At 44.2% G+C, this 27,500-nt stretch overlaps 2 protein-coding genes across 3 annotated transcripts in view; one reads left to right on the forward strand and one right to left on the reverse strand.

Annotated features, from left to right (window-relative positions):
* Positions 1 to 27,500, forward strand: part of Caf1-105 (chromatin assembly factor 1, p105 subunit) — a 305,893-nt gene that overhangs the window by 175,423 nt on the left and 102,970 nt on the right. The gene's annotated exons all lie outside the window — the stretch shown is intronic.
* Positions 1 to 27,500, reverse strand: part of LOC139767419 (LIM homeobox transcription factor 1-alpha-like) — a 105,794-nt gene that overhangs the window by 77,150 nt on the left and 1,144 nt on the right. The window lies entirely within an intron of this gene.

A 27,500-nucleotide genomic window follows, 5' to 3' on the forward strand; every position in this document is an offset into this window, starting at 1 on the left:
CCGAGTTAAGAACTAGAAAATTTTAGCCAGTGGCAAAAAGATTCACTTTTCCGCTCCAGTGGTGCAGGTTGCAAGTGTGAAATGTGATTTTATATCTGATAAGTTTCTCCCAGACCAGTGTCAACAGAAGGAGAAGTGAACACATCAGTGACGGTACAGTATTAAGGATGGAGTCTAACCCTTGAGCACAATAGGACGACCCCTGAGCACGACGGTATGACCCCTGAGCGCGACGGGACGACCCCTGAGCACGATGGGACGACCCCAGAGCACGACGGTACAACCCTTGAGTATGATAGGGTGATGTTTGACCTGACTCGCAAGGCTCAGGTCAGAGACAACACCATCATACCCTAGGGTTGTCCCGTCGTGTTCACGAGGGTGGCGCAGGTTACAGGCTGTCGCACCTCGTACGCACTGCCTGGACGGGATCAACTGGGTGTTGGCACCGTTACCTCATCACCGTACTAGGTCACTGATGCATATTCGTTCGAGTTACGCATCAGCACCACACACAATGAAGGTTGTCATGAGGCAGTGTTCGCGTCGCCCGCGCTTCGCAGGGGAGCGCGGTCCGTGCGTAGGTAGGGTGGCGGGGCGGCGCTGGGAGTAGATGCGCTCCGGCCCTCGCCATTTTTAAAGCTCGGTGTTAACAGCAGATGTCAGACTAGCGACCGACCGAGAGGGACGGGTTACTGATGACTGTAGGTCGGTGTGACCTGCACCAGGAGCCATCCTCCGTCACCAGGGGTTACCCTGTATGTGAGGGGAGGTTCACCCTTGTTACCACTCTCCACCAGGAGTGAGGTAGTCACCTGCGGCAGGCAGCGTGCACGAGGAAACTGCCTTCATTACCCGTCACTTTCTGCTAGCAAGGGCCTTCCACCAGCGGTACCCCCGTACCCTACACCATCAGGTACCCTCCACGAGTGGTACACTGCAACACCAGGTATTTTCCACCTACGGTACCCGACACCAGCACGTACCTTCCACCAGCGGTACCGTGCGCCACCTTCCCTCGGGTGTGGAGCGCAGAGCAGGAGACATGCTACCTACCTACCGGTGGACGGGGCGGCGCACCTCACCTCCGACAATCTAACTTTAACCGGCCGCTGCCGCCCTCCTCCCGTGTGGTGAGGCTGTACCTGGCCGCTGCCTGGCTGGCCCGAACTGCTGGAACACCAGCACTGCCACAGCTGTGTCCCACCTCACCTCCAGCATTGCCACATCTGTGTCCCAGCTCACACCTCACCTCTAGCAGTGCCATAGCTATGTCCCACCTCACCTCCAGCAGTGCTACAGCTGTGTCCCACCTCACCTGCACAGTGCCACAGCTGTGTCCCACCTCACCTACAGAAGCGCCACAGCTTGTCCCGCCTCACCTCCAGCACTGCCACAGATGTGTCCCACCTCACCTCCAGCACTGCCACAGCTGTGTCCCACCTCACCTCCAGCACTGCCACAGATGTGTCCCACCTCACCTCCAGCAGTGCCACAGCTGTGTTCCAGATACTTGCACTCTCGTCCCTTACAGGAGCGAGCAGCAACCCTCTGGTGAGTTGGTCATGAAGAAGGTGGGGACAACGGCTGACCCTCATCATCCACAGAACATCATATTCCCTAAGGAAAACACTTATAACCTGGGATTGTTTACATCCACGACTAACCCTTACCCTATCCCATCCCTACACCCCCACGATAATCCCTCAGTCATTAATCCTCATCAATCCTACTCTGAGTAATCCTTGATAATCCTTGAGGGTGTGGCGGCACGGCTGGGGTAATCCTGAGGGGCGAGCCTCGGGAGGCCGTGTACAGGCATGCCTCAGGCCGCCACACCCGGCAGTCTTCAGCTGCTGCTGCTGCAGGTGACCACCTCCTGACCGGCGGGCCAGTCACCTGGCCACCTGCATCACCAGCGCACATCATACACAAGCAACACTCGTGCTGGCGCAGTGTGTGTGAGGGGCATGTGCCATGGCTGGCCCTCCTACTGTTGACCACGGCTACCTTTCCCACTATTGTATTCCATCCCAAATACACCCACCTTTTCTCATATATATATATATATATATATATATATATATATATATATATATATATATATATATATATATATATATATATATATGTAATATCACCGTACGTGCAATGATCACATGGACTGAAGAATCATTGGTGCCAGTAAGGTTTCAGAACCCTTGGGGACACCATCATACACATGTGTCAGCACCCGGGCAATGTGGCACAGCAGCCAGGCCAGGTGCAGCCAGACCTCCGCCGATCTGACTCGTCTGCTGTTCCTGCTGGTGTTACGTCTAGCGCTGATTCTCTAACCGTTTCTGTTATTTTTTTCTGTTGCCATTCCTGTTGTGACTGTTCGCTTCTGTTGTCCCAAAGGATTTCTCTTATACCTGTTGTTCGTTTTGTTATTACATTCAAACTGCAGATGCTTGTGCTGTTCTTACGGATGAATCTGTCACAGTTGGTGTTTATGCTTCATATACTGCTACTGTTAACGCTGATACTGACGCTAGCATGAAAACTTCAGCCTTCTGTCCTGATCAGAAGAGTGTTTTATGACATAAACAAGAACGTCTCATGTTAGTTCCATATATATGGTGTGTGTGTGTGTGTGTGTGTGTGTGTGTGTGTGTGTGTGTGTGTGTGTGTGTGTGTGTTGGAAATAAGATGTTTCAGGACAGTATATGGTTTGAGGTGGTTAGACCGAGTAAGTAATGAAAGGGACAAAAGAGATATTTGCGGTAATAACAAAGGTGTTGTTGAGTGAGCAGAAAAGGATGTGCTGAAATGGTTTGGACATAAGGACAGAATGGATACGGAAAGGTTGCCAAAAAGGATTTATGTATCAGAAGTAGAGGGAACTACGAGATTGGGGTGACCAAATTGGAGGTGAAAGGATGAAGTGAAAAAGACTTTGAGCGAACGGGGCCCGAACATGCAGGAGGGTGTAAGACGTGCACGGAATTGAGTGAACTGGAACGATAAGTTATATAGGGGTCAACGTGCTGTCAATTTACTGAATCAGGGCATGTGAAGCGGCTGGTGTAAACCTTGGAAAGGTCTATGGGGCTTGGTTGTCGATAGAGAGCTGTTTCGATGCATTACACATGACAGCTAGATCATTAACCGAGTAGTGATTCTCTAAGTGATTTAACAGCCATGTCTCGAGTGACGGTTTCCATAGATTTGCCAACTGCGGATGTCAGGCTTATTGGACAATGATATCTTAGCAAGGACTGAAGATATTCTCCATGGATTTATTGAAATAAGCTGCTATTTTTCTGAGAGTCTTGGATCTGTTGACTGTGTCATGACTCCCGCTTCTTTTGTAAGCCAGAATTATTCAGGGTTTCCTTTGCTATTTTCAGTGATAAAATGTTTCATACTCTTGTCTGATTTGACCTCGAGGTTTTTCCGTCTTACGACGTAGATTCACATCATTTTCTTCATCGCGTTGTTATTTATGTTTCTTGTACGTGAATTACTGGCAGTTCTGCACTTTGTGATCCCATACACAAAGAGCTAATAGAGAAAGTTCATACGAAGGCAACAAAGATGGTAACAACTGAGTTAGAAAAAATTCCTAGAGGCCTTAACAGAGAAATTCCTAGAGGCCTTAAGTTTGCCCACCATAGAAGAGAAAAGAGTAAGTGATGTACAGATTACAACCTTTAACTGCTTGAACCAGATCGGTGACGTAGACAGCGAACAGTTCTTCGAAAGATGTAAGGAGAGAACAGCCAGCGGACGTGATATAAGAATATGCGAAAAAAAAAAAAAACTCGTTAAAAAAGGTAAACAAGAGTGGCGGATGAATGGCGTAAGCTGAATGAGGGAATGGTAAAAGCGGATAGCACCGAGCTCGACGGTACGACCCTGGGGGATAAGGGTACGACCCTGGAGCACGACCTTATTACCACGGAACACGACGTTATGACCCCGGAGCACAACGATATTACTACGGAACACGACGGCACGACCCTGGAGGACGACGGTATCACCAATGAACACGCCGATACGGCATCAAGCACGACGGTACGACCCTGGAGCACGACGGTATTATCAGTGTACACGACGGAACGACCCTGGACCACGACGGTACGACCCCGGAGCACAACGATATTACTACGGAACACGACGGTACGACCCTGGAGCACGACGGCATCACCAATGAACACGCCGATACGGCATCAAGCACGACGATATGATTCTGGAGCACGACGGTACGACCTTTGGTTACGATGACCTAACCTGACCTGACCTTAAGGCCAGGCCATGATGCTATCCACAAGAAGTACCGTCACAAGGTATCTGCGTATCGTATAATGAGGTCGTTAAACTTACGATGGACAGCACATAATGTGGGTCATTCAGACTACAATGTTTATGTTGGTCATTCAAGCTACAATGTTCGTTGGTCGTACGAGTGACTGTGTGATGTACGTGCCAACTGCTCCTCCCTTGAGGCTAGCTAGCCATGGCGTCTCCCCCTCTCTGATCCATCGCCACAACTGCCCTCCTCACACTGTACAGTCGATAAAGAAATTAATCTGAGTGTGCATAGGATTATCCTCTTAAGACACCGTCTAAGAAGCGATATCCGGCGATAACCCAAGGAAATATCGACCAGCGAGGCAGCTGGAACTTAGCCGTATGTTGCCACGTGAGTGATAAGAGATAAGGGCGGGCTGGCAGCACAGATCCTTGCGTCAACAAACACTGGGGGGGTGAGTGGGAGGGTAGGGTCTCCGGGACACCACCCGCCCAAGTTTCCCACTTGAGGTACATTTGGGTACGGCGAAGCTGCGCCAACACTTGCTCGAACTCCAACACATGGAACCGTCTTTTTTTTGCTCACGGTGTTGCAAGGTCTTGGGGGAGCGTGGTGGACGCCTCGGCCGTTGTGTGTGTGTGTGTGTGTGTGTTGGGGGAATATAGCGGGGTTGCGGGTCGAATCTCTCGCGAGTCGTCGCGCGTCGGCCGAGGTCGAGCATTAATTCACTTCTGATATTTACTAGTGTCACTCTGTAATGGGATAGTTACCACAAACAAGCCAGGAGTTTGTTTAACTAATGTAGGCGTAATACCAAGAAGCTGGTCTCTGTTGCTTGGGGTGCTGAAGGGTGTAAATCTTCCAGTCTTAAATGTGAGACATTAGGTTGGGTGAAGGAGTCTCTGAGCCTAGGCAACGTCCAGGATTCTTCCCTAACAACGTTGACAACATAATATGGCAGGCAAGGTTACGTTAGCTGAAGTTAGGTTACGTTGGGTTACGGAACAATAACCCGATTGTGCAGTTCGTAATTTTTTGCCAACAGCCTCCGTGTATAACGCCTAGAAAACAACGTCCAGTGTCTGTAAGGTGTGCCTAGTATTCAAATTTCCCTCCTCCCTCCTATTCTTCATTAACGTGAACCACCTCATCAGTTATCTCGGAAGGTGATTTTCATAAGATGCCCAGCTCACTGGCGTCCCTCGAACATCTCTTCAGATAATGTGAATTTCTGGTTCATCTGATAAAGTTGTGACAGTCTTTCAAGAAAAGATTTGTCATGACGGAACTACGATATTGTATAAATGATGTAAGGTTATAAGGCTTAACACTCTTTAAACTAGTTATTTTTTCATCTATGGTTTCCTATCATTAAATTTGTATACTTTTGGACGTATGTCACAGACTTGGTAATCTTTTGGACGTACGTCACAGACTTGGTAATCTTTTGGACGTACGTCACACACTTGGTAATCTTTTGTACGCTAGGTCATCTTTTGAAAGCCTATGGTCATTTTTTTTCAAATGAAGACGATAGTTACTTTACAACGGGATATTGTGAGACGTTGTAACTTGCAAGCTGACCCAGGGCATGTGAAACGTCCGGGGTAAACCATGGAAAGGTCTGTGGGGCCTGGATGTGGATAGTGAGCTGTGGTCTCGGTGGATTACACATGACACCTAGAGAACGGATGTGAGCGGATGCCCCCTTTCTTCGTCTGTTCTTGACGCTAACGGATAAGATGGCAAATATATATATATATATATATATATATATATATATATATATATATTGGAAAAGATCCAAATTGAGCACGTGATCAAGTAAAGTCCTTTTTCATCCGCGGGGAAATGAAACACGATGGATAAGAAAGGAATATATATATATATATATATATATATATATATATATATATATATATATATATATATATATATATATATATATATATTCACTCATATTTGCCATTTCCCACTTTAGCGAGGTAGCATCAAGAACAGAGAACCGAGCCTTTGAGGAAAATTCTCGCCATAAACACCCACACACGCACATATACCTATACATTTCAGTGTTTACATACATATACATATATACGCATGTACATGTCTATACTTGCTGCCTTCATCCATTCTCGTCGCCATCCCGCTACACATGAAATGACACCCTTCCCCCCGCGCGCACGCAAGGTAGCGCTAGGAAAGGCTAACAAAAGGCCACATTCGTTCGCACTCAGTCTCTAGCTGTCATGTGTAATGCACCGAAACCACAGCTCCCTTTCCACATCCAGGCCCCACAAAACTTTCCATGGTTTACCCCAGACGCTTCACATGCCCTGGTTCAATCCATTGACAGCACGTCGACCCTGGTGTACTACATCGTTCCAATTCACTCTATTCCTTGCACGCTTTTCACCCTCCTGTATGTTCAGGCTCGGATTGCTCAAAATCTTTTTCACTCCATCCTTCCACCTCCAGTTTGGTCTCCCACTTCTCGTTCCCTCTACCTCTGACACATATATCCTCCTTGTCAATCTTTCCTCAATCATTTTTTCCATGTAACCAAGCCATTTCAATACACCCTTTTCTGCTCTCTCAACCACACTCTTTTTATTACCACACATCTCTCTTACCCTTTCATTACTTACTCGATCAAACCACCTCACACCACAGAGTGTCCTCAAACATTTCATTTCCAACACATCCACCACTATTCCTTCAAACAAACTCATTTTTGTTCTCCGAGATAACGTTCTCGTCTTCCACACATTCTTTAATGCTCCCAGAACCTTCGCCCCCTCTCCCATTCTGTGACACTTCCGCTTCCATGGTTCCATCCGCTGCTAAATCCACTCCCAGATATCTAAAACACTTGACTTCCTCCAGCTTTTCTCCATTCAAACTTGCGTCTCAATTAACTTGTCCTTCAACCCTACTGGACCTAATAACCTTGCTCTTATCCACATTTACTCTCGGCTTTCTTCTTTCACACACTTTACCAAACTCGGTCACCAACTTCTGCAGTTCCTCACCCGAATTGGCCACCAGCGCATTATCATCAGCGAACAATCTGATGCTCTGTACATCCCTTCTCCCTCTCAATCTATACCCTCCCATATAATTTCCCAGGAATACTCGACGAACTTAAACCTCTGTAATTTGAATATATATATATATATATATATATATATATATATATATATATATATATATATATATATATATATATATATATATATAATATATATATATATATATATATATATATATATATATATATATATAATATATATATATATATATATATATATATATATATATATATATATATATATATATATATTTTTTTTTTTTTTTTTTTTTTTTTTTTTTTTTATACTTTGTCGCTGTCTCCCGCGTTTGCGAGGTAGCGCAAGGAAACAGACGAAAGAAATGGCCCAACCCCCCCCATACACATGTACATACACACGTCCACACACGCAAATATACATACCTACACAGCTTTCCATGGTTTACCCCAGACGCTTCACATGCCTTGATTCAATCCACTGACAGCACGTCAACCCCTGTATACCACATCGCTCCAATTCACTCTATTCCTTGCCCTCCTTTCACCCTCCTGCATGTTCAGGCCCCGATCACACAAAATCCTTTTCACTCCATCTTTCCACCTCCAATTTGGTCTCCCTCTTCTCCTCGTTCCCTCCACCTCCGACACATATATCCTCTTGGTCAATCTTTCCTCACTCATTCTCTCCATGTGCCCAAACCATTTCAAAACACCCTCTTCTGCTCTCTCAACCACGCTCTTTTTATTTCCACACATCTCTCTTACCCTTACGTTACTTACTCGATCAAACCACCTCACACCACACATTGTCCTCAAACATCTCATTTCCAGCACATCCATCCTCCTACGCACAACTCTATCCATAGCCCACGCCTCGCAACCATACAACATTGTTGGAACTACTATTCCTTCAAACATACCCATTTTTGCTTTCCGGGATAATGTTCTCGACTTCCACACATTTTTCAAGGCTCCCAAAATTTTCGCCCCCTCCCCCACCCTATGATCCACTTCCGCTTCCATGGTTCCATCCGCTGACAGATCCACTCCCAGATATCTAAAACACTTCACTTCCTCCAGCCTCTCACCATTCAAACTCACCTCCCAATTGACTTGACCCTCAACCCTACTGTACCTAATAACCTTGCTCTTATTGACATTTACTCTTAACTTTCTTCTTCCACACACTTTACCAAACTCCGTCACCAGCTTCTGCAGTTTCTCACATGAATCCGCCACCAGCGCTGTATCATCAGCGAACAACAACTGACTCACTTCCCAAGCTCTCTCATCCCCAACAGACTTCATACTTGCCCCTCTTTCCAAAACTCTTGCATTTACCTCCCTAACAACCCCATCCATAAACAAATTAAACAACCATGGAGACATCACACACCCCTGCCGCAAACCTACATTCACTGAGAACCAATCACTTTCCTCTCTTCCTACACGTACACATGCCTTACATCCTCGATAAAAACTTTTCACTGCTTCTAACAACTTGCCTCCCACACCATATATTCTTAATACCTTCCACAGAGCATCTCTATCAACTCTATCATATGCCTTCTCCAGATCCATAAATGCTACATACAAATCCATTTGCTTTTCTAAGTATTTCTCACATACATTCTTCAAAGCAAACACCTGATCCACACATCCTCTCCCACTTCTGAAACCACACTGCTCTTCCCCAATCTGATGCTCTGTACATGCCTTCACCCTCTCAATCAATACCCTCCCATATAATTTACCAGGAATACTCAACAAACTTATACCTCTGTAATTTGAGCACTCACTCTTATCCCCTTTGCCTTTGTACAATGGCACTATTTTAGGGAGAATAAAAAGATGTTCTGGAAGGAGGTAAATAGGGTGCGTAAGACAAGGGAGCAAATGGGAACTTCAGTGAAGGGCGTAAATGGGGAGGTGATAACAAGTAGTGGTGATGTGAGAGGGAGATGGAATGAGTATTTTGAAGGTTTGTTGAATGTGTCTGATGACAGAGTGGCAGATATAGGGTGTTTGGGTCGAGGTGGTGTGCAAAGTGAGAGGGTTAGGGAAAATGATTTGGTAAACAGAGAAGAGGTGGTAAAAGCTTTGCGGAAGATGAAAGCCGGCAAGGCAGCAGGTTTGGATGGTATTGCAGTGGAATTTATTAAAAAAGGGGGTGACTGTATTGTTGACTGGTTGGTAAGGTTATTTAATGTATGTATGACTCATGGTGATATATATATATATATATATATATATATATATATATATATATATACTCTTTAAGATTGTTTGCAAGTATTGAGTCAATATGCATCAAGCTAATGGCATCGGAGACTTGCAGCAAGTGTTCTCATGGCTTGCAGGTCCCTGTGGCCAACCCCACCAGATTACCAGGGAAGTAAATGATAACAGAGTAGCGTCATACACATGTCCCTACAGCGGTAAGGCCTGACGTTTGACGACAAGTACCGCGAGCCAGCGTATCGAACCTGCGAACAGTAACACATCCGTGTGATGATCGACCTAAACACGGCGCCCAGATATTCATTTCCATTTGGTGAAATCCTAAGACTGTGTATACATACATACATGCACATGGTGTGGAAGCCTGGCTGGAGGTGTGTGCATACGGAGCAGCAGGAGCCAGTCAGTCAGTCTCCACCACCCACCACCAAGCCAGCCAGATCCCCCTCCACCCTCCCACCGCCAAACTGTCTATATAATTTAAAGGTTCCACATAATGAATTGACAATGAATATTTGTCCACCATTTTTGTTTCATCATCGCACGGAAATTACTGTCGCTGGTTCAATACACTGGCCATTTTATGTGTTCATATCCAGGACTTTAACTAGAGACTATTAAAACCCTGTGACATATTTTTCATTTGATGATTATTGCCGTTCAACAGACCCATTTTCGCGCGCAAATCAGCCAAGTTCAGCGACGCCCGTGATCAGCACAGAGCCCGCCGCTCACCGCCCGACCTACCTACCACACCACACCACACACACTGGTCAATTAGCCAGCCAAGTCTGAGGGTAATGAGTTGAGCATGACCCACGCGCCTCTCGGTCGACGCCAGTATTGGGGAGTGAGGTTCCTCGGGCGCCTACTTGCCCCACTCGGCTTCGTAAATGGAAGGTATTTTCAAGGTCATCAGCGGGACTTTGATAGAAAAAATTTTACTCAGTGGAATCTGCTTTCAATCATGGAGGCTATTTTCTTTTCTTTTACACACACACACACACACACACACACACACACACACACACACACACACACACACACACACACACACACGCGCCGCACATCTCAGATGCCGTAACCCTTTGAGCACGGCGGTGTGAAAACCTTTTTTAAGTATAAGCGCGTGACCTTTGACTTAACCTTTTAAAGGTCAGGTTGAACGTGACGCCCTCATGCCCAAAGGGCTGTACACCATCCTGCCGTAGAAACTGAGCGAGAACTAAAACAAAAACAAAAAAAAGGAGAATGAAAATGAATAGGGGGATAGGGGATTAAGAATACTTCCCACGTATTCCCTGCGTGTCGTAGAAGGCGACTAAAAGGGGAGGGAGCGGGGGGCTGGAAATCCTCCCCTCTCGGTTTTTTTTTCAATTTTCCAAAAGAAGGAACAGAGAATTGGGCCAGGTGAGGGTATTCCCTCAGAGGCCCAGTCCTCTGTTCTTAACGCTACCTCGCCAATGCGGGAAATGGCGAATAGTTTGAAAGAAAAAAAGAAAGAAAATGAAAAAAGAAAAACCACTTGCCGTAGACAGGGCGGCCCCGTCAGGAGGCTAACCCGTCTGCCTTATCCACAAAGTTAGACACTTCCCCTTGACGCCACACCATTATCAGCCCTCCTCCTCCTCCTCCTCCCCCCCTCCCCCAACTACGAATTACCTGAGGGAGAGGAAAGAAAATATGAAATATGTGATGAGCGACTCGAGGAGTGGGTTAACCCCCCCCCCCCCCCCCCCCACAAATACATACACACACACACACACACACATCCCATCGTCCGCATCTTGAAGTGTTCTGCTTACCAATCTCAGGTGGGGGGGGGGCACAGTGTTGTCAACGTCGACCATATAAAGGAATTCGTAAATGGGTACTTTGAAGCTCATTATAAATGGGTAGTTTGTAACTCATTATGAATGGGTAGTTTGAAGCTCATTATAAATGGGTAGTTTGAAGCTCATTATGAATGGGTAGTTTGAAGCTCATTATGAATGGGTAGTTTGTAACTCATCATGAATGGGTAGTTTGTAACTCATCATGAATGGGTAGTTTGTAGCTCATTATGAATGGGTAGTTTGTCGCTGATTATAAACGGGTAGTTTGTAACTCACTGTTCTCTTGTGCACTTTATCGTGGCTCACAGTTAATAGTGAAGGATTAGATAGACATGAGCTAAATCCAGGATTGACTCCATGATGAGGAGGTAGACGATAGCACTACTAGAGATGTGTGAGAGAGAGAGAGAGAGAGAGAGAGAGAGAGAGAGAGAGAGAGAGAGAGAGAGAGAGAGAGCCAGCCAGCGTAGTGTTCTACGGGTCGGAGGTGCTGTCACGTTTAGCAGGAGATAACATATCAGTTATGATAACTGTCAACGATATCCAATAATAATAATAATAATAATAATAATAATAATAATATGATATGATATGATAAGAAAATAGTAATAATAAAAAATAATGATAAATGATAATGATAATTCTTCAGTACTTAAGGATGACTTTCTCCAACACCAGCTCTAACTCGACCACGCCATCCACCATTGGTCTAACTCGACCACGCCATCCACCACTGGTCTAACTCGACCACGCCATGCGTCAGACGTTTGGCTAAAATTAACCCGTCATGCTTAATGGCGAGGGGGAGGAGGAAGGGGGAGGGTAGGTTGGGGGTAAGGGTCATGCACGACACATGAGGGAGGGAAGGATGGCGTCTGGTCAAACTTGGTGGAAATATCCTTCAGGCGGGGGTGGATGGAGCCTGGCAGCAGGAGGAGGAGGAGGAGGAAGGAGGTGGTGGGTGGTGACTGTAGGTTTAGGCACGCCAGGCTATACTAACACACAGGTGAGGCTCCTGCAACCCCGTGCGACAGAGCCTCAACACTGGACGTCTTACGAGCAGGCTGTGAGGAGAGCCAGGGTTGTATAATCATCGGTACACGGATCGTAAACTGGAGTTTGTGAACCGCCTCCACATACGTCAGAACTCTAGACATGTGCATATGCTTCAACCTGGCCTGACCGGAGTGGTTCACTCCAGGCGGATCTCCTGTCCTCAAACACCTGCACGCTGGGTGACCAGCCGGCAACACGCCCCAGACATTGTGCACGTAGGCATCGCCTCGTGTAACAGAGCTGTGGTACAGCGAGGCTCTTACCACAATACCCTAAATCAACCACAAGTCAGAGCAGGTCTTCCCGGTCCCATGTTCGTCATCACCGGTACAGTCCATCCTGATCTCATGATCACTGCCAGGCTGACAGATGAGGCTCGTGTAAGCTAGGCTCATACTATCCTCCATCACATGTCCAGCTTTTCCGTACGATGAAGGAGGGTTTGTGGTAGGATCACTCCCCCCCGCTGAACATCATCAGTAACAGCTGCACACAACAGTATTAGAATTACTCTTGTTATTTTTACTCTTTTTTCTTATACGTCAAATCCGGCTATCTAAGGCAGTGGACGGGTTATTTGTAGCTGCTCATGTGTAGATAACCTTGTCTACTTGGTCGTTACCCGCGTTACCCAGGTGGTGCCAGAAACTGACGAAGAAAAGGCCTCACAAGACATCAAGCGGCTGTCACTATACATACATTGGACAGCCTGACGTATTCTTACCGGCTCCAGACAGCAGGTTGTCCCAGCAAACACGCTGGTTACTAGAAAGCTTACGTGAACCCAACCCAATCTAAACGATGCGATATAATATATATATATATATATATATATATATATATATATATATATATATATAAATATATATATATATTTTCTTTCTTTCAAACTATTCGCCATTTCCCGCATTAGCGAGGTAGCGTTAAGAACAGAGGACTGGGCCTTTACACCTGGCCCAATTCTCTGTTCCTTCTTTTGGAAAAAAAAAAAAAAAACGAGAGGGGAGGATTTCCAGCCCCCCCGCTCCCTCCCCTTTTAGTCGCCTTCTACGACACGCAGGGAATATATATATATATATATATATATATATATATATATATATATATATATATATATATATATATATGTATGTATACATCATACGAATATAGAGCATATGGACGCACACTTTCTTAGAACACGTACTGCCCTCCAATGACAAATACTCGAACCCGGGAGTTTTGCGTGGTAGTTGAGGACGCTAACTGGTCATAGCCGCGCAGTTAGCGTTCCCAACTACAACGCAAAGCTCCCGGGTTCGAGTCCTTGCTATTAGAGGGCATTGTGATTATATATATATATATATATATATATATATATATATATATATATATATATATATTTTTTTTTTTTTTGCTTTGTCGCTGTCTCCCGCGTTTGCGAGGTAGCGCAAGGAAACAGACGAAAGAAATGGCCCAACCCACCCCCATACACATGTATATACATACGTCCACACACGCAAATATACATACCTACACAGCTTTCCATGGTTTACCCCAGACGCTTCACATGCCCTGATTCAATCCACTGACAGCACGTCAACCCCGGTATACCACATCGCTCCAATTCACTCTATTCCTTGCCCTCCTTTCACCCTCCTGCATGTTCAGGCCCCGATCACACAAAATCTTTTTCACTCCATCTTTCCACCTCCAATTTGGTCTCCCTCTTCTCCTCGTTCCCTCCACCTCCGACACATATATCCTCTTGGTCAATCTTTCCTCACTCATTCTCTCCATGTGCCCAAACCATTTCAAAACACCCTCTTCTGCTCTCTCAACCACGCTCTTTTTATTTCCACACATCTCTCTTACCTTTACGTTACTTACTCGATCAAACCACCTCACACCACACATTGTCCTCAAACATCTCATTTCCAGCACATCCATCCTCCTGCGCACCACTCTATCCATAGCCCACGCCTCGCAACCATACAACAATGTTGGAACCACTATTCCTTCAAACATACCCATTTTTGCTTTCCGAGATAATGTTCTCGACTTCCACACATTCTTCAAGGCTCCCAGAATTTTCGCCCCCTCCCCCACCCTATGATCCACTTCCGCTTCCATGGTTCCATCCGCTGCCAGATCCACTCCCAGATATCTAAAACACTTCACTTCCTCCAGCCTCTCTCCATTCAAACTCACCTCCCAATTGACTTGACCCTCAACCCTACTGTACCTAATAACCTTGCTCTTATTCACATTTACTCTTAACTTTCTTCTTTCACACACTTTACCAAACTCAGTCACCAGCTTCTGCAGTTTCTCACATGAATCAGCCACCAGCGCTGTATCATCAGCGAACAACAACTGACTCACTTCTCAAGCTCTCTCATCCCCAACAGACTTCATACTTGCCCCTCTTTCCAAAACTCTTGCATTCACCTCCCTAACATATATATATATATATATATATATATATATATATATATATATATATATATATATATATATATATATATATATATATATATATATATATCACCCTACATATATATATATATATATATATATATATATATATATATATATATATATATATATATATATATATATATATATATATATATATATATATCACCACTGTGGCTGGGGCTTCTATACCGGCAGGACAGGTGTCACTGGTAGTCTTCACGTTCTCTCCCCCTCCGTCCCTCCCTCCTCAGTAACCACTGCTTAAACACAAAATAATATCATCGATGAATCGCACCATTGTGTTTATAAGGGTCCACTCGAGGTTGTCCCTAAATATCACTTGATATTGTCAGTTTTATGCTGCATTTTCAGAGGGGGGGAAACAGTACAAAAATAAGGCAAAGAAAAATTATATTTTGTCACAAAAAGATTATTGAGAGGTATTCATTTGGGACGGTGGTGATACTGGGCGGTCCTTAATTGTCCAGAAAATTAATAAAATCTTGAAGATTTCGAGCGATTGGGGTCTAAATATTCAAGAGGGTGAGAGGCGTGCACGGGATACAGTGAATCTGAACGATGCAGAATACAGGGGTCGACGTGCTATAAATGGACTGAAACAGAGCGTGTGAAACAGCTGGGGTAGACCATGGAAGGGCCTGTAGGGTTTAGTTATGGACAGAGAGCTGTGGTTTTGGTGCATTACACATGACAGCGACTAGAGAAGGGTCATGAATGGATGAGGCCTTTTTTTCGTCTGTTCTTGACGCTATTTCGCTAACGTGGGAAACTGCGATCGAGTATGAAAAGTTGAAAAAACATGTAAAATCTTTACAGCAGAGCACACACAAGGCAACATATTTACATCGTAACCGTGGAAACCAGTATGCTTATATATATATATATATATATATATATATATATATATATATATATATATATATATATATATAAGGGATTGATACCGAGCTAATAGTTTTTATCCCATTACAAACAAAAAAAGAAAAATAATATATATATATATATATATGGAAAGCTGTGTAGGTATGTATATTTGCGTGTGTGGACGTGTGTATGTACATGTGTATGGGGGGGGGGGTTGGGCCATTTCTTTCGTCTGTTTCCTTGCGCTACCTCGCAAACGCGGGAGACAGCGACAAAGTATAAAAAAAAAAAAAAAAAAAAATATATATATATATATATATATATATATATATATATATATATATATATATATATATATATATATATATATATAGTAATCATACATCATATCTCGTCATAAAACGTTATAAAAAAATATATAAACACCAGTTACTTTAATACTTCCAGCATTATCATTATCCTCATTAATCATCCTCATTATCTAATTGTGACGCTCCTCGTCTCCCTCACCCCTGTGTACGACAGGCGCCCCCTCTCCCCCCCCATCACCATTACCACCACTATCATCACCAACACCACCACCACCATCTCAAGCGCTACATCCAACATCTACCCAGACCTGCTACTTTGTCACTCTCCCACGGAACTTATGATCATTGTCTGTGGCCTGACCAACGGCAGCAGCAACAACAACAACAACAACAACAACAACAACAACAACAACAACAACGAGAGTAACAGCGACTACAGCAGAAGCGAAGGCGGCAGCTGCAGCTGATGTGGAGCAGCAGCAGCATCATACAGCGTCGACACCATGAACAAGAACAGCACAACAACGCAGCACAACACATACAACAGGACCGGTTGTAATGTGAACAACGGGTACAACACCATTAAGGATTTGTATGATCGACAGCAACAGACGTAGACTTAACGACGCCTCGGCAACAGGAGAGAACAGTACAGCTGTCGTAGCAGCAGCAGCAGCAGTGGGGATAGTTGTAGTGACTGCACACGTAACGTAAACAGCAAGTCCCAAGCACAGCAGCTGTAAGTGTACAGGAACAGCAGCAGTAGGTGCGGGTGGTGGTGCTGCGCCGCCGGCGGGAGAAGGTCCTACCAGAGGGTGGCTGCCGATACCGGTCGCCCAACCACACACGCTGCCCACGGTGCCGGCACCACCCCACCAAGCACAGCGGCTTTCTTCCCTGCTGCAGTGCAGAGAACGTGTGTGTCACCGACCATCCTGGGACCTCGAGCATCCAGCGTATCTAATCGTTCATCATCCGATTTACGTAAAGATTAACAGCGTAGGAAATACGGACGACTTTCACAGTTGTAGATCAAAGTATCCTACGGCAGAGCAGGACGTGGATGACGGGTCTGGCCTTCCCCGTAGCCCGCTACGAAGCCCTACACACAACTAACTCTCCGGTAGCCCGCCTCAGTGTGACGGAGCCAGCCACCTCGTCCGACCTACAGACCCACTCACCGTTCTGAGCTACACCCACCCATATGTCTCGCAGAAACCATAATGCTTGGATATATATATATATATATATATATATATATATATATATATATATATATATATATATATATATATATATATATATATATATATATATATGTATATATATATATATATATATATATATATATATATATATATATATATATATATATATATATATATTTCATACTATTCGCCATTTCCCACGATAGCGAGGTAGCGTTAAGAACAGAGGACTGGGCCATTGAGGGAATATCCTCACCTGGCCCCCTTCTCTGTTCCTTCTTTTGGAAAATTAAAAAAAAAAAAAAAGAGAGAGGGGAGGATTTCCAGCCACCCGCTCCCTCCCCTTTTAGTCGCCTTCTACGACACGCAGGGAATACGTGGGAAGTATTCTTTCACCCCTATCCCCAGGGATAATATATATATATATATATATATATATATATATATATATATATATATATATATATATATATATATATATATATAAAGCAGCTGACTGTCCAAAAATCATCACCGTGGTGTTGACGACGCTTCCTGCCACCAGGCACTGTATGGCGAGGTCTCAGACGCCAGTGGAAAATCATACAGCAACGCCCTCACGTTTTGTAATTGTGGCTAAACTGTATATATATATGTATATATATATATGTATATATATATATATATATATATATATATATATATATATATATATATATATATATATATATATATATATAAGGGCAGACAGTATGAGTTATGTACATGTGTGGATATGTATACGTTGAGTTGTATAGGTATGTATATGTGCGTGTGTGGACGTGTATGTATATACATGTGTATGTGGGTGGGTTGGGCCATTCTTTCGTCTGTTTCCTTGCGCTACCTCGCTGACGCGGGAGACAGCGACAAAGTATAATAGATATAAATAGAATTATATATATATATATATATATATATATATATATATATATATATATATATATATATATATTCAGGATCTCTTTTACGGTGCTTCTGCAGCGTCAAGGCTGCGCTACATTTAAGCGCAGTGAAGTGGTGGACTCCTTTCCATTCAAGTGTTCCTCGTCAAGACCACAATCCTATTTGTATCACACCCGACACACACAGCCTCCACGAAGGTGACACGTCACTCCACTCACGGCATCAACGCAGGCAACGCCGGAGCGGTCGCTTGACAACACACCTGTGTGTATATATATATATATATATATATATATATATATATATATATATATACGTATTCCCCATTTCCCGCGTTAGCGAGTTAGCGTCAAGAACAGAGGACTGAGCCTTCGATGGAATGTCCTCGCTTGGCTCCCTTCTATGTTCCTTCGTTTTGAAAATCAAAAACAAGAGGGGAGGGCTTTCCAAACAGACCGTGTACCTGGATGACACAGCTTTCTTCCACCATGGGAACATATTCGGGTCGAGACGTGAGCAGGTTTCATGCGAGAGAGGTGGACGTGCACGTAGCAGTGTGGGGCCCGCGAAGAGCTCCATCAGTCCACTGAAGACCTCCTCTCTGACTGGTTGTTGGGGACATGAGGTGGACGATCTTGTGTGATGGTTTGTAGACTGTTAGTCCCGTGTAAGATAAACTCCTGCGATGTGGAGACGCTTGCAATCTCTCAGTGTATTGAGGCAATTTGAAAAAAAAAATCTCTTCAAATACAAGCGAACTACAGACACTCACTCGGAAGAATATATAGTAATGGTGTTAGAAAAGATTATGAAAATAATTACCTCCAGGTTTTGTAACGAATCATGTCTAAAAGAACGGCTTGTGTATTGATTGCAGATGGAAGGATGGAGTGAAAAAGATTTTGAGCAATCGGGGCCTGAGCATACAGGAGGGTGAGAGGCGTGCAAGGAATAGTGATGAATTGGAACGATGTGGTGTATCGGGGTCGACGTGCTGTCAGTGTACTGAGCCAGGGCATGTGAAACGTCTGGGGTAAACCAAGGAAAGGCATGTGGAGCTGTGGTTTCGGTGCATTACACACAAAACTAGAGACTGAATGTGAACGAATGTGGCCTTTTTGTTTGTTTTTCTAACGCTACCTCGCTCAAGCGAAACGTAGCGATGCTTTATCCTGTGAGGCGGGGTGGCACCAGGAATGGATTGAAGGCAAGCAGTTATGAATATGTACATGTGTATTCATCTGTGTATGTATATGTGTATATGTTATGTATATGCATGTGTGTGTGTGTGTGTATATGAGTGGATGGGTCGTTCTTCGTCTGTTTTTTGACGCCACCTCGATGCGATCAAGTATGATAAATCAAATTATCGCAAGTTTCCGCGTTAGCGAGGTAGCGTTAAGAACCGAGGACTGGACCTTCAAGGGAATATCCTCACTTGGCCTCCTTCTCTATTCCTTAATTTGGAAAATTTAAAACTGGAGGGGAGGATTTCCAGACCCCGCTCCCTCCCCTTTCAGTCGCCTTCTACGACATGCAGGAAATACGTGAGAAGTATTCTTTCTCCCCTATCCCCAGGGATATATATATATATATATATATATATATATATATATATATATATATATATATATATATATATTTAGGGGGAGAGGACTATATATATTCTGGCCCGATGAATGTGCCGGCATTTTAATCGCTACGAGATCCCCATAAACGCAAGAAAGTATATATATATATATATATATATATATATATATATATATATATATATATATATATATATATATATATATATTCCTATGAGTCCACGGAGAAAATGAAACACGATAAGTTCCCAAGAGCACTTTCATGCAATAATCACACCATCAGGGGAGACACAAGAGAGATATATAACGATCAGTTGATATAAAACGAAGAGACGTAGCTAGGACCCCATTTGGTAAACATGCGATTGAAAGGTAATGGTTCTCTTATCAAAAGTATGTCATCTTTGTCCCCTTCATTGCCAGATATGTATGGACTTATCAAAACACATAAAAATTTTCCAGCAAGACCTATAGTGAGTTCAGTAAGCTCCAACACACATAAATTGTCAAAATGGTTAGTTTCTTTAATATGCCCTTTAGTGGGTAAGATATCAAATTTTAATATTATGAACAGTGAAGATCTAGTTAACAAGCTTAACAATATCAATGTTAATTTTGATTTCAAACTTGTGAGCTTTGATGTTTCCTCACTTTTCACAAAAGTTCCAGTTGATGACCTTTTAGAATATTTATTTGATGTTTTGGATGATATTCATTTTTCTGTTTCAAAGTCTGTTTTCATTGAACTGATAAATTGTGTTTAAAAGACTGTTTATTTCAATTAAGTGGAGATTATGATGCTTAAAAATTTGGTATGGCAATGGGTAACCCTTTTTCACCTGTACCAAGTAATCTTTATATGGAAATTTTTTAAACAAAATTACTAAAGGATATCTTACCTTCTAATGCAATTTGGTTTAGGTATGATGTTCTTTGTGTTTGGCCAACAAATGAAAATTTACAAATATTTCTCCGCTTACTTAACAATTTAGTACCTTACATCAAATTTACTGTAGAAAATGAAAATAATGGTCTTTTCTTTTTCTTTTAAACTATTCGCCATTTCCCGCGTTAGCGAGGTAGCATTAAGAACAGAGGACTGGGCCTTTGAGGGAATACCCTCACCTGGCCCAATTCTCTGTTCCTTCTTTTGGAAAATTAAAAAAAAAAAATATGGTATGTTACCATTTTTAGATTGCATGATCCATAGGCAAGGAAACAAGTTTAATTCTAGCATATCCAGAAAACCTATCAATGTATGCTCATACATCCATTATTACTCATCTAACATGACAGAGTTGAATTATCATTTCAATCTATGTTCCTTAAGGCATTACGTATTTGCAGTCCAGAGTATATTGATGATTAGTTTGAGAAGATATATTCAATTGGACCTAAGTTAAAGTACCCTAGATCTTTCATTGATAAATCTTAAGTTAGCAAAGAAAGCATTTTATAGAGTTGAGCCCAAACCTCCCAATAACACCAAAAAATTTCTAGTTCTTCCTTTTGATAATAATTTTACTTCCCATGTTGCTTAAATCCTTTAATGTAAATGTTGCCTTCGGCAACAATAATACTATAAAGAATATCTTAATCAAGAACTCACCAGAAAATTCTCCTAGGTGCATCTATAAAGTGCCATGTAGAAATTGATAAATTTAATGTTGGGCAGACTGGTAAGGATCTTTCTGTTAGACTTAAGCAACATAAATGTAGTATAAGAACGGGACAAGAATCAAATGCCTTGTTTAATCATGTTAAGAACTATGATCATTGTATTGACTGGAGTAATGCCATCTCGGTTATTAACTCTAACTTCAGTACTACGAGAAATATCACTGAATCTTCTATTATTGAATACACAAAGAATTATAATCTTAATATTAGTGATGGTCTATACAAAGTGTATAACTTTGTTGATAAAATTTGTAAACAATTCACCGTCTTGTCCACATAATAAGTTTATGATACGCTCGTTGTCTGTCATGGACAATCGCATGTTTACCAAATAACGTCCTAGCTACGTCTCTTCGTTGTATATCAACTGACTTATATTTCTCTCTTGTGTTTCCCCTGAGGGTGTGATAATTACACGAAAGTGCACTTGGGAATTTATCGTGTTTCATTTTCCCCGTGGACTCGTAGGAATATATATATATATATATATATATATATATATATATATATATATATATATATATATATATATATATATATATACACGTTATGCTCTTAGGCAATATGTTGATTTAGAGAGCTTCACCAGTGCGATTAGTTGATCATCGTAAGACACCTTCAGGTAAACCAAGTACACAACATGGCTGCCCCATCCATCGTATGGCGACAGCTCTGCATACACGATTCACGTGGCAGGGGGTTGCGGGGCGGGGCGTGGGGGGTGAGGGAGGAGGAGGAGGAAGAGTTGAGGGGGCGGGGGGGAGAAAGTTGTGCAAGAAAACTCAGCGTGATGGGCCGCACCGCCCACCGCTCCACCCAACTTGCCTCACTAACAATTACCAAATGAATACATTAATATGTGTTTACGGTCTAATCCTCCCCCCAACCCCACACCACTTACATGTCCGCGTACCGGGTTTGCCTTATCCATATACTGTGTCCTATACGAATACTCTCTCTCTCTCTCTCTCTCTCTCTCTCTCTCTCTCTCTCTCTATATATATATATATATATATATATATATATATATATATATATATATATATATATATATATATATATATATAGATAGATAGATAGATAGATGATAATGATCACACTAGTTCGTGATGCGAGTTATGAAGGCGAAATCGCACTTACTGAACGTGTAAGTTTTCTGTATACATGACGTGCCACATGTATAGAAGAATTACGTGTCAAATGGCACGATCTCCTACTGAAGTGCGATTTCGCCTTCATATATATATATATATATATATATATATATATATATATATATATATATATATATATATATATATATATATATATATATATATATGGTACTGTAAAGGAAAAGAGTGACTTTGTCTTAGGATTGAATTTGTCCCTCTAAAATCCTTTGATCGTGAACAATAAAACTTTAGAATTAATTACCATATATTAAGTACCATCATCTCTGCCTCCGCCTCGCACACGACCTGTGGTCGTCTTGTCGTCCACGACACTAGAGCACCAAGTCTTAACACGACCCTTGGGTAGGATAGCCAAGCCTTTACCCTGACCTGACGATTGAAGGTCAGGTCAGAGGTTGAGCCATGGTGACTCAGGGTCGCATCGTCGTGCTCAGGGGGTCGTACCTTCATGTTCAAGAGGTCGTACCGTCGTGCTCATGGGTCGTACCTACATGTTCAAGAGGTCGTACCTTCGTGCGTATGGGGGTCGTATCTACATGTTCAAGAGGTCGTACCGTCGTGCTCATGGGGGTCGTGCCGTCATGTTCGAGAGGTCGTACCGCCAAGTTCGAGGTCGTACCGTCGTGCTCAGGGGGTCGTACCGTCATGTTCAAGAGGTCGTACTATATCCCTCTGTTGTAGGGCTGATCTGACAGAGGCGATCAGCCTGCTTTCCTCGCCCGTCCGTGACCGTGTGTGTCTCCTGGTCGACCCCTTGATCACCTCGCATTACCGTCTCGTAATGTGAGGACGTTAGCCCGTGGAGGCGACTCACCCCCAGCACAGCACAGGACACTGTCGTTAACAACTGGTCGAACGAGCAGACATAACGACCTGGATAACTTAGAAATAAGACTATTATCCTAACTTGTTCAGTTCATGTTTGACTGACCTTTATTATCATCATTATTATTATTATTATCATTATTATTATTATTATTATCATCATCATTACGTTGATGAAGTGTGACCCGGCGATAACTGATGTTACTCACCCCTGAGTCAAGGTGGATCACGTGAGCATGGATGAGATCGGTCACTTTTGGTACGACCCTTGAGCATGAACGTATGGCCCTTGATACTGTGGTACGACCCTTGATACTGTGGTACGACCCTTGATACTGTAGTACGACCCTTGATACGATGGTATGACCCTTGATACTGTGGTACGACCCTTGATACTGTAGTACGACCCTTGATACGATGGTATGACCCTTGATACGATGGTATGACCCTTGATACTGTAGTACGACCCTTGATACTGTAGTACGACCCTTGATACGATGGTATGACCCTTGATACGATGGTATGACCCTTGATACTGTGCTACGACCCTCGAGCACAGTGGTACGACCCTTGAGCACAGCGGTAGGGCCATTGATACAACAGTAGGACCCCTTAGCACGACGACACGACCCATGTGTATGACGGAAGGGGTCCTTAAATACAACATTACGACCCTCAGTGGTCAGGTCAAAGGCCAGACCTTCCATACCCGGGGTCACGCCCTCCTGCCCACGGCCTTCCACAGATTGCTCCAAACCCTGCCTCTTACAACGCCTTGTTACACGTCCGTTATCGTGTCACACTCCAGTCACCACTGGAACCACTGGACCAGCATGAACCAAACCTGGCGGGGATGGTCCGTGGATGGTCCCTTCTCTGGAACCAATGGACCAGCATGAACCAAACCTGGCGGGAATGGTCCGTGGATGGTCCCTTCTCTGGAACCAGAGGACGAACATGAACCAAACCTGGCAGGGATGGTCCTTGGATGGTCCCTTCTCTGGAACCAATGGACCAACATGAACCAAACTTGGCAGAGATGGTCCTTGGATGGTCCCTTCTCTGGAACCAGAGGACGAACATGAACCAAACCTGGCAGGGATGGTCCTTGGATGGTCCCTTCTCTGGAACCAGAGGACGAACATGAACCAAACCTGGCAGGGATGGTCCTTGGATGGTCCCTTCTCTGGAACCAATGGACCAACATGAACCAAACTTGGCAGAGATGGTCCTTGGATGGTCCCGTTTCAAGAGAATGTTCAGCGATCCTAACAACCATCCAAGATGGTCGCTGGTATGAACCGTCTAAGGCAAAGTGAGCAACACAGAGCCTCACATGAACCTCTGATTCATCTCCTCTGCCTCTGACTTTACTTCCCACCACCATCACTGGACTCCATAGCCAGTGTGTGAGGGAGCAGCGCCTGTAGTGGCCCTTGGTGGTGACCTGCACCAGTACTGGTGGTGGAGTGGCCCCTGGTGGTGGTGACCTGCACCAGTCCTGGTGGTGGTGACCTGCACCAGTACTGGTGGTGGAGTGGCCCCTGGTGGTGGTGACCTGCACCGGTACTGGTGGTAGAGTGGCCCCTGGTGGTGGTGACCTGCACCAGTCCTGGTGGTGGTGACCTGCACCAGTCCTGGTGGTGGTGACCTGCACCAGTACTGGTGGTGGAGTGGCCCCTGGTGGTGGTGACCTGCACCGGTACTGGTGGTAGAGTGGCCCCTGGTGGTGGTGACCTGCCCTGGACGCTGGTGAGGCTGCCGCCCCTGCACGGGTCTGGGCGGGACTCACACGGCCTTCCACCCATCGCACACCGCCGCCCGAACACCCGACCTCACGCACACCTCCTGACCTTTGTGCGTAGTGACGCTAAGGTCTTGAGCACGACGGTACCACTGTTGAGCACGACGGTACCACTGTTAAGGACGACGGTACCACTGTTGAGGATGACGGTACCACTGTTGAGGACGACGGTACCACTGTTGAGGATGACGGTACCACTGTTGAGGACGACGGTACCACTGTTGAGGACGACGGTACCACTGTTGAGGATGACGGTACCACTGTTGAGGACGACGGTACCACTGTTGAGCACAACAGTACCACTGTTGAGGACGACGGTACCACTGTTGAGGACGACGGTACCACTGTTGAGGATGACGGTACCACTGTTGAGGACGACGGTACCACTGTTGAGCACAACAGTACCACTGTTGAGGACGACGGTACCACTGTTGAGCACGACGGTACCACTGTTGAGCACGACGGTACCACTGTTGAGCACGACGGTACCACTGTTGAGCACGACGGTACCACTGTTGAGCACGACGGTACCGTGTTGAGCACGACGGTACCACTGTTGAGCACGACGGTACCACTGTTGAGCACAACAGTACCACTGTTGAGGACGACGGTACCACTTGTCGTACCGTCGTGGCCGGGGTAGGTAGATGGGGGGTGGGGGGCGGCGGGGTGAGTGGCATAACACATATCAAAAGTTAATTTTGGAGATGTAAACCAAAATGCCCTTAATGTCAACCACTGTATAAAAATAACCATAAGTGTTTAGCTCTGGGGCTAAATTATCATTTCATTTATGTTTGGCCAGCGATAAGGACTGGATTAATGATAGCAATAGAATATATATATATATATATATATATATATATATATATATATATATATATATATATATATATATATAGTGAGGTATGTAAAGTGGACATCATGCGCAAGACAGCAGTGGGAGGGACGTTCTGGGGGAACCAGGCAAATCACCCAAGTTCCTCATTTTCTTCATCACAACAAAAAATCATATCAATATTTGAACATTTTTCCCCTGTACTAAAAAAAAAAAATTATTTTGAGTCTACCATGGATGCGACTGACACTAAAAAAAGGGGGGAAAATATTTTTAGAAAGAAAATCTAATGGTTCCAACCGAATGATAATTTATGCATGTATCCCCATCCCGCCCCCACGATTATGCAAATGAAGGCACCATTATTGCTCACAGAGGATATTGATGCCCTGATATCGCTATGGATACTGATGAATTGATGACCTTATGTATAGGGGGCGGAGGCATGTGTGCTGTGGATATTGATGACACACTGTGGTGGTGTTGATAATGATACAGTCTGGGATGTGGCTGACTGTGTTGATAATGATACAGTCTGGGATGTGGCTGACTGTGTTGATAATGATACAGTCTGGGATGTGGCTGACTGTGTTGATAATGATACAGTCTGGGATGTGGCTGACTGTGTTGATAATGATACAGTCTGGGATGTGGCTGACTGTGTTGATAATGATACAGTCTGGGATGTGGCTGACTGTGTTGATAATGATACAGTCTGGGATGTGGCTGACTGTGTTGATAATGATACAGTCTGGGATGTGGCTGACTGTGTTGATAATGATACAGTCTGGGATGTGGCTGACTGTGTTGAGTTGATAATGATACAGTCTGGGATGTGGCTGACTGTGTTGATAATGATACAGTCTGGGATGTGGCTGACTGTGTTGATAATGATACAGTCTGGGATGTGGCTGACTGTGTTGATAATGATACAGTCTGGGATGTGGCTGACTGACTGTGTTGATAATGATACAGTCTTGGACGTGACTAGTGAGAGCGTTATAATACATGCGACAGGCTGAGTGACCCGTGGTAGTGGTGACATCATGGTAACGCCACCACACACCGTGAGGGATGTGTCCTCGGACGTGACGCTGGGGAAGGAGAGGACAAGAAGATCCACGCGTCATCCAGCCGTGTGATACAGGCAGGAGAGTAGCAGGAGTGTACCGTGACACACGTACGGTGGTGACAAGTGATCCGCTCTTACAGCAGCGTAGGAGCGGCGGGAGCACAGGGTGAGGAGGAGGAGGAGGAGGAGGCTGGCGTGGTGGCTCTTGGATAGGAGAGGTGATTTCCACCAGT

Source organism: Panulirus ornatus, chromosome 4 (genome assembly GCF_036320965.1).
Source record: "Panulirus ornatus isolate Po-2019 chromosome 4, ASM3632096v1, whole genome shotgun sequence".
Taxonomy (NCBI): domain Eukaryota; kingdom Metazoa; phylum Arthropoda; class Malacostraca; order Decapoda; family Palinuridae; genus Panulirus; species Panulirus ornatus.